This window comes from Lontra canadensis, unplaced genomic scaffold, assembly GCF_010015895.1.
Source record: "Lontra canadensis isolate GAN:19392208 unplaced genomic scaffold, GSC_riverotter_1.0 scaffold10, whole genome shotgun sequence".
In the NCBI taxonomy this organism is placed as follows: domain Eukaryota; kingdom Metazoa; phylum Chordata; class Mammalia; order Carnivora; family Mustelidae; genus Lontra; species Lontra canadensis.
The window spans coordinates 3,178,338-3,196,245 of record NW_022631004.1 but is presented as its reverse complement, the minus strand read 5'-3'; the positions used below and the strand labels follow the sequence as shown (position 1 = coordinate 3,196,245).

Below are 17,908 nucleotides of genomic sequence, written 5' to 3'. Positions count from 1 at the left end.
ATCAGTTCTTTTCTATCTACTTTTTCTATCCTAGCTACTTGACATCAGGTGCTGGTTCATTAGTAGACATTACTGTGCATGTCACACAGCCAGTTGGCACTGCATTTTTGGCTTCTTCTAATGAATCTCTTTCTAGTTGGCTGGCAAATTAAATCTGTTCATTGAGACGGGTCTCTCTCTTTCTCTCTTTTTCTGTGTGTGTGTGTGTGTGTGTGTGTGTGTGTGTGTGTGTTTGTTTATATGTGTATTCTGGCAGAAGATGGGGCAGAAGCAAAAGTTGGGCCGGTTAATACAATCATCTCTCCTCTATTTTCCTAATTTTTCTTTTTTCGTCATTTTGGAGGAAGCAGTTCATGGGCTTTATTACTCAGTTTTTATGCCTGTCAGTCAGATATTTGTTAGCTTTTGGGTCTGTATGTTTAGCATTTTATTATTGGAATAATAAGAAACAGTATTTATATTTGCATATACATTCCTCATATTGTCAAGACCTGTGACCATAGTGACAATATAAGTAAGCTTGCATGAGAGTATCTAGGGTAAATAGTGGGTACTTCTATATGCCAGGCAATGTTCTGAGCTTTTTTTTTTTTTTTTTAATTCCTACAACAACACTATAAGGTATTTGCTATTATTATCTCTGTCTTACCGATGAGGTGATAGACACAGCGAGGTTAAGTTGTTTAAGATCACATATCTGAAAGTAACTATTATTAACTTTAGACAAGGTTAAGCTTTGGGGCACTTGGGTGGCTCAGTCAGTTAAACATCTGACTCTTGGTTTTGGCTCGGGTCATGATCTGGGGGTTGTGTGATGGAGCCCTGCATCAGGCCTTGTGCTCAGCAGGGAGTCTCTCTCTGCCCCTCCCCACTTTGCTCCCTGCATTCCCTCACTCTGTTTCTCAAATAATCCCCAAAAAACACAATAGATTAAGCTTCGGTACAATAATAGACACCCCTCAAATTTGAGAGGCTCAACACAGCAAAGACTTATTATTCACTCATGATGCATGGCCAGTGTGGGGTCCCAGGGGCTTCTCCTCATTGTAGTTACTGGGAGACCCAAGCTGACAAAGGCTCTGTCTAAAATCATACCTTTAGGAAAGAAATGGGGAGTCAAGCTCTGGCTCTTAAAGTTACCTGAACTGACACATTTTTCTTCTGCTCACATTTCATTGTCCGAACCAAGTCACTCGGCCATGACTCCATTTAAAGGAGGTAGGGAAGTGCAGTCCTGCCATGTGCCCAGAGGGAGAAAAGAATTGGAGTGTTTGTGAACAGCCCTAACACACAGTGGTGGAACAAGGACTGGAAACCACGCAGTCAGGCTATAGAGGCTGTTACATTATTATAGCACAGTAGCTATAACTATAAGGCAATACATGACAGTTATCCTGAGGCATATATTGTCTACAGTAGTTTTGTCACTTAGGATGCAGAGGAAATGTCATTTAAGATATTAAGTAAAATTTCCCTATAATATGCTCATTATTATATTATTTATAATTATTAATATGACATGTTAGTATATGAGAAGCAGGATAGCATAATACATGAGAATGTGAATTTTGAGTTAGGCTGCTTGGATTACAGTGACAGCTCTGTCAGATTACACAGACAGCTCTGCAACGTTGGGCAAGTTACTTAACCTTTCTGTTTAACTGCTTCATATTTATTTATTTATTAAAAGCTTTTTTTTTTTTTTTTAAAGATTTTATTTATTTATTTGACTCAGAGAGAGATCACAAGTAGGCAGAGCAGCAGGCAGAAAGAGAGGGGGAAGCAGGCTCCCTGCTGAGCAGAGAGCCTGATGCGGGGCTCCATCCCAGGATCCTGGGATCATGACCTGAGCTGAAGGCAAAGGCTTTAACCCACTGAGCCACCCAGGTGCCCCAAAAGATTTTATTTCTTTATTTGACAGAGAGAGACAGCGAGAGAGGATACAAGCAGAGAGAGGGGGAGAGGAGAAACAGGCTCTCTGCTGAGCAGGGAGCCAGATGCGGAGCTCTATCCTAGGACTCTGAGATCATGACCTGAGCCAAAGGTAGATGCTTAATAACTGAGCCACCCAGGTGCCCCTAATTGCTTCATATTTAAATGGAAAAAGTAGTAGCACCTATCATACATAGTTATTGTATCATTGAAAGGGATTTTTAAAATTTTGTGTGTGTGGTGCTATTAGAATAATAAGTACGAAATACATAATAAATGTTGAATAGATGCTACCTACAGTTTTTTATTATGATTTTTGTCATGCTACAGAATAAGTGGCATCTCTAAAAACTTAACTATAAGCAAAATAGTTTAATGACTAGGTTCGTCTCTAAGGATATCACAGTGTTATGTAAGCCAGATTATCATAGTGCTTGGGTACCGTTTAATGTTTATATATTTTCATTTGTATTCATTAAGAATTAGAGCAGTGTTGTACTGAGTCTTATTTCCACAGTAGGATTATAGATATGGAGTCCTGTTTTAAGAATATCAACATAAGGAACCTGTTGATTTGATTATTAAGAATATCCTTGCTCAGCAAACCTAATCTATTTGGCAATATCTGGAGACATTCGTCATATTGGACTGGGGGAGATGTCAATCTAGTGCCTCAAGACCAGAGATCCTGATAAATATCCTGCAGTGCACAGGATGGCCATCCTCTCCAGCCAAGAATTACCAGGCCCAGATGTCGAAAGTGGCGAGGTTGAAAAACCCTGACCTGAAAACAGAAATCGATATACCATAGATTGCTCTAAGTAGGAAGAATCCTGAGAGTGCAGGTAGAGTCCTGTTGTGGTGCATACCATTGTAATGGCCTGCTGGAAATATTATAAGGCTATTTCCAAACATTGCCAAGTAGCTCATTCTAGCAAAGGTGTGGTGATGTATAGCAATGTCTATTAAATGAGAAGTCTAGCTTCAGAAATGTGTTAATTTATCCCCATGACACAAGCTATCAGGATATCTCTGTATAGGTGTAAAAAGTGTTCTTCACCAGAAGTGATATTCTTTAACCACCATGGCAGTAGTTTTGAAGAGTTTTTTTTTTTTTTTTTTTTTTTGTTAATTTGCTTCCTGGGAGAACGGGAAGATGGTAGTATTGATCTGAGATCATGAGCATCTCCACTGTGAACCATGGACATTTTGGGATCCAGAGTCCTTTTTCGTGAGGGTTTGTTTGCAGGATATTTAGCAGCATCCCTGAAATCTACCCACTAGATGCCAGGATCAAAGTCCTCCCTGTATCCTCCATCTAGCCAGTGGGGACAGTAAAAAATTTGGCATTACCAAATAGTCCCTGGTGGCGTGGACTTAATGAGGAACCTCTGTTCTAGAGTAATTGGGATGAGGACACTGCCTTCTCAGAAGTGTTCAGGGCGACTAGAGGGACAGGTTTAGCAGAGTCAGGTAGGAATGGGGGAAAAAAAACCCCAAAAAACAAAACCCCAGCAAACCAGGAATACTTTTCAGCTTTAGGAATCTGTAGAGAATCAGAATGAAAGTTGGAGAAGATTTCAGAGTACAGGGTGGGGAAGTAGATGGTAACTAGCAGGGACAGAGGATATTTTATAGTGGCTCTGAGGCAGGGGTCAAAATAGAGAAATCAAAGGGGAAGGAAGACCCTCAGACTTACCTGAAAGCTAGATTTTCAATTATGTCCCTTAATGAAATGTCTGCTTGTAAGGGCAGAGCTGACAAGTAAGAAAGAATGATGGTTCTGTGAAATAATGGGATAGAGGGAGGTTGTTTGCTGATTAAGTTGCTCATTATCTGGAGGCTGTGAAGAAGATCAGTCTGTGAATTATGGTGGTGAAATACAACTTTTGTTTCTCCAGAAGACAAAGTATTCACCCCCACAAAAGAACCTGAAGTAACCAGGTATGTTTTTCATGACTTACAGTGACTGTTCTTGTTTATCAACAAGTTGATGAGGTAAAATATAATGCAGTGAGTTAATAGATATAAAGCACTGGGAAGATGCCCTGTCCCATGGTAACTTTTCTGTACCGTTAGTTATCATCAGCTGTTCAGATGAAGACCATGAATCATTGTATTCAATATGGTTTTAATTTTAAATTATTTTATTATAATAATGCTTTGAAGATGGGTAATTCTTCTGTGATATATAGCCTGTGTGTTACCTTCCAGAAAATCAGAATAGTAAATTAACCAGAACATCCCATTTATCAGCTATTCTGAGGAAACTATTCTGAGGAAACCAGTACATAATGAAGTTTTAAATCTGCTGCCTTTTAAGACTTCATATGTACAACCAGGCAGTTTCTGCCTTTGATCAGAGTTATAGATTATATTTCAGAGTTCAGGACTTTAGTCCTGCCTAATTGTTTGATGGGCGTGAACCTTATTTGGGGGTTTGTGCACATGACTGAAAAAGGTTAAAAAAGTATCTAGTAGCAGCCAATTTTCAGGATGAAAGTGCAGCTTATAAAAATTTACTGAATCAACTTCATTTTGTACTGCTCTGGTGTGTCTACTATGCTGTTTCATTCAAAAAGTATCAGATTAGTTAAGTCCACTTCATTTGCCCAGCTAACCAGGTTGACCACAACTGTGATTTGACCAAAGTTTGCCTTTTATTTTAATTTCACGGGGTTGAGGAGAGAGGTTCAATGGAATGAGAAGATCTGGATTCAAGGAGCCTCTTACCATTATTTTATCATCATGTGACCTTGGGCAAGCCTTTTGATCTTCATGAAGCTGTTTCCAACATTAAATACGGGAGTAATAAAGCTCACTCCACACAAAGTTTTTGTAAGAGTGTTCTAATTTGGAAGGCACTGGAAAATCAGGAAGCCTGTTGACTTGGTCTACCTATTTTTTTTTTTCTAGTTTTTACTTCTCTTGTTTTATTTTCCACATTGCTACAGTGATCTTTCCCAAATGTGGATCTGAACCCCTGTTTAGCTGTTTAAATTGCTTCAGAGCCCTCCGTTGAACAGAGAATACAGTCCAGAACCGCTAGCACAGTCTAGATGAGCCTGTTGAGTTTCCTATCCACTTACTCTCACCTCATAAGCCCTCAGTAGTGCCTTCACTGATTCTCTGGGATATAGACCACTCTAAGCTGTTCTTGCATGTCTGCCCTTGTGCAAGCCATCTCTCTACCTGCAATACCTTTCCTCCCTTTCTTCCCCCGACTAGCTCCCTGGCTTGGCACTCTCTCCCCTCAGCAAGGATATGAGGCTTTTCTTTTTGCCAGTACTATGCTGTAGATATATTTCCATTCTGGAATTTTTTAAGCTGTTGAAAACTTTTTGTTGATTTTTCTTCTAGACTAACAAGTTTTTAAAGATAGGACCTGATACTAATATACTTTTATATTTCTGATGCTCAACATGTAGTAGATATTTGAATATACTTGAAAGAATCGGGGCGTCTGGGTGGCTCAGTGGGTTAAGCCTCTGCCTTCAGCTTAGGTCATGATCTCAGGGTCCTGGGATTGAGTCCCATGTGGGGCTCTCTGCTTGACGGGGAGCCTGCTTCTCTCTCTCTGCCTGTCTCTCTGCCTACTTGTGATCTCTCTCTCTGTGTCAAATAAATAAATAAAATCCTAAAAAAAAAAAAGTTAATAATTGAAGAGAGGTGGTTCAGGCAGAAGTATAAAACGGCACTGGTTGTTCAGGACTCTGATTGGAATAGTAATGGGTAGTTAGTTGGTGGTTACATATAGTTGGCAGAGGTGTAAGTATCTTGCACAGCTTTGGGCAAAAACTAATGTTGGCAATTTGGATAGAATCTTGAGAAATTTATTTTCCTTTTTATTTATGAATAACAAATTCGGGGCAACAAACATGGTCAGGTAGAGTATAGGAAAAACAACGATAGAGTGATAGAGTAATAAGACACATGTGTTGAATGCTATGTGCCAGTACTGTTCTCACTGCTTGGCATGTTTTAACTCAGTTAATTCTCACAACAACCCCACGAAGTAGTTGTTGTTACCCTCTCCCTTATATAAATGAAGCAGGGTGGGCACCGAGAAAGTAAGAAAGCCTAGGGATTAGCTGCTACAAGGCAGAGCCAGAGCCCACCCCCAAGCCCCAGAGCCTGTGGTCTTTATGCTGTATCTTATCATCTCACAGGTGCAGAACACTCAATAATCAAAGACATTGTTTTTTAACCTACTGAGCCTCGTGTATTGTAGATCCCGTTTTTATAGGATTTTTTAAAAAGGAGATCCCGTTTTTATAGGATTTTTTTAAAAAGTAGTATATGAACAGTTAACACAACATTTTAAGATCATAGTTGAAATTTTATTTTAGATTGAAATAATTCTAAAATTTTATTGAAAAACGTGAAAACCGTTTGAAGGAAATTTCCTATCCCTTTAAGATTAACCTCAATTTATTTTAATTAAATATTAGTTTTTATTAACTCCATGAATAAAGGGGAAAAAAAAACCTTTGAAATGCCTTTTTTGAATCTGTTGTGTATATGTAGTGGGTGGGACATCCATGGCTCTGTTTGAGGGCTGGCATTTTGAAGGAGATATATTTTGACTATTTATAAACATGGAATGGTCTGTTTAGACTTGGGTCATTTAAAGTCATGTTGAGTTAAACATGATTTCTTTTAAATGGCCCATCCACATAAATACAACTAGAGGCTGCAGTACATTCTCATATTTGTGTTGTTCCAAGTAGATCTTGATCATAGTTGCAATTTGGCACTGACTCTACATTTGACATTTGTACATATATTTCATCAACTCTCCTGAGGTAAACTGGGGTTGGTTTTGTTCCCAGTTGTGTTGAGAATGCTCGGAGTGCTCAATAAGTAATATTCTGTGGAGATATTCTCTATGTCAGTATTCTCTTCTCACTTTCCTGCCTCAGTCCAGGATATTTATAGCAGTGTTAGGAAAACTTTCTGAAAGCAGGTTGAACAAAATTAGAGGTTTCAGTGTTTTGGGACTTAAGAGTTTTAAAAAGTTAATGTGAATTGTGTGACCCTCCCTGAGGGGGCCATGGCATACATCATTTTCTAAATGTATATGACCACAGAAAAGGGTTTTTGGCCAACAGAAGTATTAGAGAGTTGATTGAATATGACAAAAGAACCATTCTTAATTAAATTCAAACACTTTAACCATTCTATTTAAGTCTCTTCACTTAATTAAAAAAGGAGAATTGTAAAGATGAGTTCATTTTCCCACAACTAAAGTTGGAATTAAAATGTCATGATTTATTTTTATTGGGAAGGACTGACGGTTGAGACAGAGTTAGGTATCTTTGGTTAACTGAATGGAGACCTTGAGAATTTCTGGAAAAACTCACTATTTTGAGATAAAGTAAAATTAACCTAAGTGTAGCTATAGATCAACCTGCCTATATCACAATGAATTACAACTATGGACCTAAGGAACTTTTCTAGAGTAAGCCTAAAATGAGATCATAGATCTTAAACTTCGTGAACCTGAAAGAGTTTTTTGTTGGGGCTATTGTGCTTTTGCTATCCTATTTTTTAATCAAAATAAGATATTTTCTGGTTTACACTCTTTAAACCATCTGTTATTTCTTTCAAGAACAGACTTTTTTTTTTTAAATAAAATTTTAACACTACAAAGCTATAGATGGTTATGGAAATGTTTGGCAGATTAGTCTAGAATTCCTAAAGTAGAACAGAGAGATCTAAAGAATTTTGTGTGTGTTTGGATATAGTGTATGTCTGTGTGTCTGTATAAGAAGATAAAATGGTATGTGTACTGATAGATGATTATAAATTGCGGCAGGCAGGATAATACCTTTCTCCCCCAAAGATGTCCATTGTCCAAATCCTTGGAACCTGTGAATATGTTGTTACACAGCAAAGGGGAATTGAGATTGTTAATCAGCTGACTTTGAGATGAGAAAATCCTCGATTATCCAGATGGGTCCAGTGTAATCTCGAGGGCCTTTAGAAGTGGGGAAGGGAAGTAGAGTTAATGCTCGGTGAGAAAGACTCAGTGCTTTGCTACTCGCTTTAGAAGATGGAAGACCTACGGGCTGAAGAATGTGGGCAACCTCTATAAGCTGGGAAAGGCAAGAACATTGATTCTTCCCTGAGGCCTCTGGAAAGGAATGGAGTCCTGCCAACACCTTGATTTTAGCCTAATGAGACCCATTTTACACTTTGGACCTCCAGAACTGTAACTTAATACATTTGTGTTATTTTAGTCTATGAAGTTTGCAATAATTTGTTACAGCAAACATAGGAAACTAATGCATATGTATACTGTAATCTGTTTTGGTGGCTCCCTGTGTTTAAAGACCACTTGATTTTATAGCCTGTATTTTCTAGGGCAGATTTTTAGAAGATGCACATTTAGAGTGTATGTATATTCCACAATGATGTGCTTACTGACCAGGGAAACAGTTTGAAAAGTAGAACAGTGAAACAACTTATTGAATATTAAAATTGGAAGTATTATGTTACTTTTATAGGAAATAAAATCCTTAGTAAAGTTCAGATCAGGCATTTGGGATTTAGAATCACTTTATGACTGTAGAATTTATGGAGGTCCCTTCATTCACTCTTGTGGCATTATTTTTTCAAAGTTTTCCTTAAGAATTTTCTGAGATGTAGGTATTTGGGGATGCAATTAGATTCTGCTCAAGTATCCAGCAATGGTACGTTTCTGGTGGGAGTTGGTATTGTGGCTATCCCATTGCCCTTTGACATACTTCTTAAAAGTGGCTGGGTTTATCTCGGTGGCACTGTTCCGCATCCTGGGGATATGGTCTCTCTGCTCTCAGGTTGTTTCCGGGACACTGGTGGAGAAAGGCACACAGAGAGAGCAATTATAGATTAATACATGGGAGTATAGTAAAATAAATAATGCATGGATGTTAATGGAACACCCAAGGATCCCAGCTACCCTTGCCAAATGTTGTTTTGGAATATAAAATGCTAATTCAGATTTAGAAAGAAACATTATGCTGCTCTGGGCTCCATTACAAGTTGTAGAGCCTGAATTCCAACTTGACACCTGACACCTGTTAAGAAAACCACATACTTTTGTAGCCATGGATGGTCTCCATGAATCATTTTGCCATGTACCTATCAGTGAAAGATGAAATATTTGGTGACAGATACATTTTTTTCAGCAGTAACATTTTAAAAATATGTGAAATAGAGAGTAGTTTGTTTATCATATGCCATGTCAGGTCTTCTTAGTGTTTAATAAATTAAGAATTCTTTGAAAATAGGTTATTGATTGATGATACAGTCTAGTGAATCTTTAATTTTTTCCTATTGTTTTCGGTAATTGGAATTAACTATTCTTTTTCATGTGTTTTTAAAACTAGTTTGGTAAATGAGATAGGACAACTTAGGTTTAGAACTAATGCTGTTTTAACTCATTCAGGATGTCATCCATTTATAGTTATTATAAGACTTAAGCTTCACTGGTAATTTTGGCAAAAAGCATAAAATATATTTACAAAGATACGTTTTCATTATCTCCAGAAGTTCCCTATAAAATTGATGGTACATCATGGCCAGTTACTTAAAAAGCTCCTGATGTAAAGATGATTGCTTCTGGCTTGTGCTTCTTTTGTACTTTCCTGGCTGGGAAGAGGGGTAGTTAAATGAGGTTAGTATGCACTATGATTGATTATCTCATTTAATTACTTAGTTTATCTTTGTATCCTGTTCTTTCCTGATCTTTTTTAAATCAAGCTCCACCAGATTTTTTCTCATTGTAGCACTCTGTATATTTTGCTTTTCAATGCTATGGAATGGTGATATTATGGTGACTAGGAGAAAACTTGATGTATAGACCAACTACAATAAAAAGCAGAATTTTCTTGATTTATGAATCTGAAACTGAATTGTAAATGTCAAGTGATTGAGAAAGATAAACCAAGTAGGAGTTTAAATGAATTTCAGAAACAAAGTATCCTGTTTTATATATAGCGCACTAAGTGTTGTCTGGAAGGTTATTCTTCATTCATTTACCAAAGATACTTAACCACCCACTGCTTTCATTCACGTCAAGTACACTAAACAGAAGAGACAAACTGTGAGTCACAACATCTGGTTGTTCTGATGTCACGATATTAACTAGAATAATGGCATTGGTCAGAATATTGATTCCTCTAGAGTGAGTATTGGAAGTGTGTTGCTATCTGTAGCTTTATTGTCTCATCAGTCACCTCAGAGTTTCACATACTGTTGACTCCAGTCTGTTACGTGCAGAGGGGCTGTCAGCAACATGGCAGCCACCATGGGTCATAGGCCTGACTGTTGTCCCTTGTTTGTCAAGGAAGAACTGTTCCTTCTCCTCTCCAAGGTTGCCTCTCTGCCTACATCTTTTGTTCTCTTGTTTCTTAGTAGATGGTGTCATCCTGCAATTTTAGTCTCCCTTTGCACTGGAATTCTTCCCTTTAAGCTCCTTAACTTACTTCTCCTAAGACATGTATACACACTTGCACTCACACAGTCTCCTTTCAACTCTGCTCAAGCTTCACCCCTCTTATGTCCTTCATTTTATAACCACACCTTGACAAATAGTGTACTCTCATGTATGTTTTCCAGACTGATTCACTTCCGTTAGCACTTTGCAGTCACTTTCTCTCTCGACGAAACTGCCCTCTTGGCATTCCCTGACTCTTCTTAGTCACAAAACCCTTTGGCTTTTTCTCAGTCTTTATCTGCCCTTTACCCACGCATTTGACTTTGTTGCACACAGCTGCGTTCTTGAAACTGCATCTTCCTTTTCTTTCATTGCTACATTCTGTATCCACAGTTTTCTCAGCCGACCTTTCTGGTGGTGGTGCTGTTTCACACTTGTGACTTTAGTGGTCACCATCATGCTGATGACTCCCAAATAGTGATCTCCAGTCCTAAGTGGTGCTTGAGCTCTGGTCCCACATATTCACCTGACTTTCCTACTTGTGAGGTTGGCCAGCACTCAAACCCAAAATATCTGAAGCTGATCCTGGACATACTCTTTCTTCTGAAACCCGCTCCTCTCTCTCCATGATGCCCAGCTTTGTTCAAGGTCCTGTCATCCATCCCTCTGTCACCCAGAGTGGAATCTCAGGGTCAGCCAGTCATTAACTGTCACTGCCTTTGTCTCTGTGATGTCTTTTGGATTCACCAGTGCAGAGCCTGCTCCCTTTACCCCTAAGGATGCTGAAACTGGCCTTACTCTTTGATTGGTCTCCCTCTTTTCAGCTTTTCCTTTTCCCATTTTAGTCTTACACTGCTATTGGATTACTCTGTGGAAAGCATGGAGCACTTCTTTGGCACCCTGTTGCCTACAGAATGAGACTATGTATCTTGGGCTAGTTCTCTAGGTCCTCAGCGATCTCATCTCAGTTTTCCACTCCAACCTCATCTTTGACTTTTGCTCTTCAGTATTCTGCTTCAACTGGATGTAGCCACATCAGGCAGATTCTGATGGCTCTGTCAACAAAATGCCCTTGATCTTGCTACTTCAGCATCTCCATTATAATGATCCCAGTCCAAGCTGTCATAATCTCCTGCATAACTGCAGTAGCCTTGTACCTGGTTACCGTGGGGCTACTTTGGTCTCCTAGACTTGCTTTTTTCATACAGTAGAGAAAGACATCTTTTTAAGTTGAAATTCAGATCATAGCTCTTAGGAAGATAAAACATGCAATTTCTTATGTTCCCAGCTCTCTAGTGGCTTCTCACTTAACATTTAACAAAATCATATCAACTATTTATGACAACAAAGCCACACAGAATCTGGCTCAGTGGTTCTCAGTGGGAGATACTGTTCCCTTTTTGTCACCTATAGGAGTGTTTAGAAGTAAGTGATGGTTTCGTCTATCATTATAAAGATGGTGCTATTGGCATTCGGTGCCTCAAGGACCATGATCCTGAATGGAAACAAGACTGTATAATCCTTTCCCAAATGACAATAGTGCTCTTATTGAGGAATAGTCATTCTTACCTCACTTAGCTTTCCAGAAGTATTTCCAACCTTTTTTCTGCTTCACTTACTCTACTTTAGACACACAGGTCTTCTTGCTAGTCTTAGGTAACGTCAAAGTGTTTTGCCTCGGGGCCTTTGCACATGCTTTCCCATCATCTTTCCTCTCTTTGAATTGTTTATTTTCTCACTTGATTCAGGTCTTTGCTCACATACCACCTCATTGATCACCCTTACAGAAATCCCTGTAAGTCACTGTGCCCTTACCCTGATTTATTTTTCTTCTTTGTACTTATCACTATCTGACATTAACTTTTATATTATTTGTGGATCTGTTTGTTCATCTTCTCCACTGGAAAGTAAGGTCCATGAGAGCAGTCTTATTTACAGTGCATCTGCAACACCTGGAACAGTGCCTGTTACTGTGTAGTGTTCAGTAAGCATTTATGGACAAAGTGATTTTTAGATATTTAGATAGAATATAGAAATAGATTTTTAGATAGAATCCCTTTAGGAGATGATGTAGAGTAAGTTTGAGATACAGACTGACAGAATGAACAGATATTACACAGTTGCCAGCTTCATGCTGTGGTGTCTTTTTAGAGTGTATAGTATTTGTATCTCTGATTCCTACCCCTCCTTGGAGGATCTTTTTCAGTTGTCACCTCTTTCAAAATCCCTTCTCTGCTCTTGCCAGTTCCTCAGAACTCTTTTAGAACCTTATAGCTCTTATTATGTGTGCTGACTTCTGTTATTTATGTTTCTGTGTCCCTTGCTTGTCCACACTCAGTGCCATTTCAACCTACACTCCCTGTGTGCTGAGCACAGCATCTTGCAGTGGGTGTCTTTTACCCATCAGTTGAATAGGTATCCTTTTGTGTCTGCCTGGGAGAAAGGGCCCCTCTTAATATTTTATGCCTGCATAGCCCTGGAGCAGTGCCATAAGGGAGTCTGCCTGTTGGAGGACTGACACCACTTGGGAAGAAAAGTGGAGGCGGTACTGTGTGTGCTTCATCTTTGTGAAGAGCTGCAGCTGGGCAAACCGCGTCAGGCATGACACGGCACCTCTCAGAAACTCAACAGGAGTACAGGGATGCTGTCCACACAGGCTTCATAGTCCGCTCAGAGCTTTCCATTTGAGGCAGAATTTCCTCTGCTGAACTCCTGTAGTAGAGGTCTGGTAGGGAGCAGGACAGAGTGTTGGGAATAAATATGTCCTATAAAAGTTAAGTGTCACAAAGTAGAGAGTTGTTAATGTGAGTTCTTTTTCACTTTTAGTTGTAAAATACATTTTAGAAGGTGAAAGATTAACAAGGGAAGCCCTAAACTGACTGAAATGTGACCTTACATTACTATTCCACTTTTATTGAGGCAGAGTTTGTTATTATTTTGTTATGGCATTTATTTAGCAATGTGGTTAATTTGGAATTAAAGTCTATTACCTTAAATCCCTGTTAGGAAGGAGTCAAAATGTATGGGACAGCCGATGATTTATAATTTATTATTTGCAACATTGCTGATTTTGCAGTGTATTATGTTTTGCTGTGGGAAGAAGGTAAGTCAACCTTGAAAAAAACAAGCAAATGGATTGAATAGATATTATTATCACATAGTGGACCTCTACACTTGATAATACTATAAGGAAAAATCAGTAGTATTTTTTCAGTGGGTGAGGGGAGAAGGCTTACTTTATTTTATTTATTTATTTTTTTTAAAGATTTACTTGAGAGTGAGAATGGGGGTGGGGTGGAGGGAGAAGGAGAGAAGCAGACTTCCCACTGAGTGTGGAGCCCGACAAGGCCCTTGTTCCCACCCTGATCATGACCTGAGCCAAAAATCAAGAGTTGGATGCTCAACTGACTGTGCCACCCAGGCACTCCCGAAGGCTTACTTTTAGAAGGATGAGTTACGTAGCTCCATTGCTGAACTCCATTCACCCACTAGCACTAGGGCTATGCTTTCACTTAGTAGTTTACTGTCTGAGACAGAGGATCCCTCTCAAAAGGTTATCGGAATTGTAGAACGCAGATATTATGTGAAAGAAGAATTTTAAAATTCATGGGGAATTTTAGGGAATAATAGATGAAGTAGGGGCGCCTGAGTGGCTCAGTGGGTTAAAGCCTTTGCCTTCGGCTCAGGTCATGATCCCAGGGTCTTGGGATCAATCCCCTCATCAGGCTCTCTGCTCGGCAGGGAGCCTGCTTCCTCGTCTCTGCCTGCCTCTCTGCCTACTTGTGATCTCTGTCTGTCGGATAAATAAATAAAATCTTTAGGAAAAAAAAAAAGATGAAGTGTTGTGTCATCTTGAATCTAACAGCTTCATTCTTTTATTATAAACCGTAAAAGATACTGCCTTGAATTGTAGATTATAAGGTATGTGACCCGGAGTAAAGTGTTTATGTGTTAAAATGACATGCTATGGGGCGCCTGGGTGGCTCAGTAGGTTAAAGCCTCTGCCTTTGGCTCGGGTCATGATCTCAGGGTCCTGGGATCGAGCCCCGCATCGGACTCTCTGCTCCGCAGGGAGCCTGCTTCCTCCCCTCTCTCTCTCTGCCTGCCTCTCTGCCTACTTGTGATCTCTCTCTCTCTGTCAAATAAATAAAATTAAAAAAAAAAATGACATGCTACCATGGCAAAGGTTGTAGCCTAATGCGTGTATCCAATTGAACCCTGTTTTCAGTGTTCATGTTTTCTCAGTTTTCCCAGAATGGAGTTGTTAGTATAGCTGATTACAGTAAATCTTAAGTTATACATTGTTTTTCTTTGATGGAGATCAAAGTAGTAATTTGGGCAGTTTTTGAGTTTTGTTTTTGTGGACACTAGTTCTTAAAATTGCTTCCAAATCTGTGTCTGCAGGATGGAGACTCAGCTGGCTGACTGTCTGTCACACTTTGTAGGAAAGACCTTTTTTTTGTGTGTTCAGATGCTTCTCAGAGTTCTGTTGATAAACATTGTCAGAAGCAGAGAGTGTTAGGAATCTTCCACTTGAAAGAAGAATGACAAAGAGAGTAAAATCATTACTTGCCTTGCCTGTGGTTTCATGCTCAGCTTCTCATCTTAATGCCATTGAGGATTACTCTTGCTCACTAGAGAGCACGGAATCATGTTGTGTCAGCAAACTGAAAACGGTATAAAATGTAGTGTGTGCGCCTCTCATTTCTGATTAACCACTTGAGACCTTCTGGTATTAAAGTTGTGTTCCAACTATTCTGACACATGATGTTCAAAGTACTTTTAACAGAACCAGAATTATTTGCCAAACTTCTGCCTTTAAGGCCAGTTTTACCTGTGACCCACCTTTAGGATTGTTAATTTTAACAGTGATCAGAACCTCTGCAATGGCTTTGTTCTTGAATATTGTATATACTAACCTCATAATATGTATGGATTGGTGGATTCTTACTCCAGATTGCATTTTCATGTAATTTTAAGTTTCTCTGTGCATTACTTACCAATAAATAATAGGAGGTTGTTAGTGTATTCAAGCTTTGTGTTTAAAGATGGTGAGCTCTAGGACGTTGTGGGTCAGTTCTTTGAGGAGTCCAGTGTAGTGAAGGCTAATCCCACTGGAGCTGGGTTCCCAATGCCCAGGCTTCCGGAAGGTGGGCAGGACTGCAGATTGCTAAAATTGTCAAAGGCCAGAAGATGGCTGCTCTTGGAACAAAGCAAGTGTTCTCCATCCCCAACACCTGCCCCACTCCTCAACCCACCCTTGCCAAAATATGCACTCTAAAAGTGCTAGAAAAAGGGAACTTTATCCTGTGGAAGAGAGGATCAAACAGAAGTTCATTCGTTTCATTTATTTTTGACTGAGGAAAGCTAATCTAAATATTTAATCATAGAACTTGTGAAATGACATATGTTTAAAATGAAATATTTTCTTCATCCATCTTCATGTGAAGAGTCAGCTAGCTGTGGACACCACTTGATTTTTTCTTCCAGTTATAATTATAAAAGTTTCATAGAAAAGCAAATTATGTCAATTCTTATTTTAATTATTAAAACAGTAAAATTATGTAGTTTATAACACAAAACTACTTCCTGCATTAGTTACTTTTCTCTTAGTTATAAATAGGCCGTGTAATATGAGGCATGCTGGTTGACAGATGATTCACTTTGGCTGATTTGAAGTAATTTTAGTACTTCTTTGAAGCATAAACCAAAGTTTCTCCTCTCTCTTTTCTTTTTTCTTCAGTCTTTCCCCTAAGTTAGGTTACACAGGCTAACTTGAATTGATTGCATGGATGTTGATTGTTAATAACAAACTTTCTATTCAAGGATCATTTTAGACAGACAAAATACAAATCAGGGAATAAGAAGCATAACATATACATGAATAAAATGATTTTATACAGGATGACAAGTAAATAATTGATTCTGTTGATTGCTTGATAAGGAAAAATGGTAGAGGGGTGCAAATGAAGAAATAGTCTCACCTTTAAAGTTTGTAGACCCCTGGATCCACCAGCAGGAATGCCTGAGCAGTGTTCTTGAGTTTGGGCTCTTTTGAGTAATCAGAGCAGCTGTCTCCCGGCCCTTTGCCTGCAAATAGGCCTAAAGGAAACAGAAAACAGTAGACAAAGAAGAACAAACACAAGCTGCCGCTTATACACATCTTTCAAATATTTGGTAAGGGATTTCAGAGGAGAGTGCATTAGTTTTTTAGCAGACAATCTTTAGTAACATTGAAGTAGTTTCTTTTAGGAAGAAAAACTTGAAAATAAAGCAGTGGCTCCTTTATTTGACATTGGTTAGGAAATACAGTGTTCTCAGGGACGAATATTTAATCTGACTGGAGTTTATTATGTGAGATGCCAGAACCCTTTTTCTATTCTTATAATTTTTATTAAATCTTTCCTTTCATACATCAAGGGCTCCCTACATCAGCTGAACAAAGGCTGCATAGTTTAGATTAACCCTTTCCTTAGGGTTTAGGGTTACCCTTACACTTACTGTTGAACTGTGACTCAACGCAGTCCGGTGTATGTCTATCTTTCGGGGAGGTCAGGCTGTCAGTTACCACCTCTTCCATGTTGTTATGCTTCCCATCCGTCAGCTACTCCTTCTAATTTTTTCTGAGCTGAGAAATCAGATAACTGAATTTACTGTGAAGTCTCTGTTGCATAAGGAAGGGGGTTATTAAGGAGTTTGAGTAAAGAGGCTTTGTGTGTGATAAGTTGTATTTGGTTGGGGTAACCATGCTTCTGTGTTCAGTGACTATATTTTAGAGGGTAGATCTGGCAAAAGTCTGACTTCCAAATAGTATAAATTACAATGTTTTTAAAGTACCTTGAAAGAACTCCTAATTATCTGAAGCAATATTTTACTTCTAGATGACCTTTACCTAACATGTTTTTTTCATAGAAGCTTCCTTCCATAAATTAATTAATTCATTCAGTTTTTAGGCACCAACACTACCTACTTAGCAGACCTACAAATGCCTTTCAGTGTTACCTCCAGCCAGCTATAGCTAGGTGGTGAACGTGGCTCTGATTCTTAAATTCACAACAAATGACTGACTTTATCAGCATTTTGTGTCATGGGTGGTAGTGTTCCCTTTTGGTGCTTGCTCTGCAGCCTTTTCTCCCTGCTAATCCTCCATACCCAGGCACCTGAGCTCAGCTCCAAGGAAATGGGTCAAAGGAGTTTCAGTTCAGGCCAGAGATTTTTATGGGGGAGGGTCAAATATATTACTTAAATATTTTAAGTAATAAAATATTTGCCCCCCCAAATGTGTGTGTGTATGTAGATATGTATATTTATGTATTTACACAGTTAAACATGGCTTTATCGAACTTGATTCTGATGCAAAGCCTGGCTCCTGCTTATTTCTCTGTGGATGAATGCATTCATGTTTGAATTACAGTTGATCTTTAAACAGTGTGTGTTTGAACTGTGCAGGTCCACTTACATGTGAATTAAAAAAAAAATACAGTACAGCACTGTAAATGTATTTTGTCTTCCTTATGATTTTCTTAATAGCATTTTTTTCTCTAACTTACTTGA

General features: G+C 38.8%; 1 protein-coding gene across 1 annotated transcript in view; it reads left to right on the top strand.

Moving 5' to 3' along the window:
* SH3RF1 (SH3 domain containing ring finger 1) overlaps positions 1-17,908 on the top strand; it is a 189,611-nt gene that overhangs the window by 31,064 nt on the left and 140,639 nt on the right. The gene's annotated exons all lie outside the window — the stretch shown is intronic.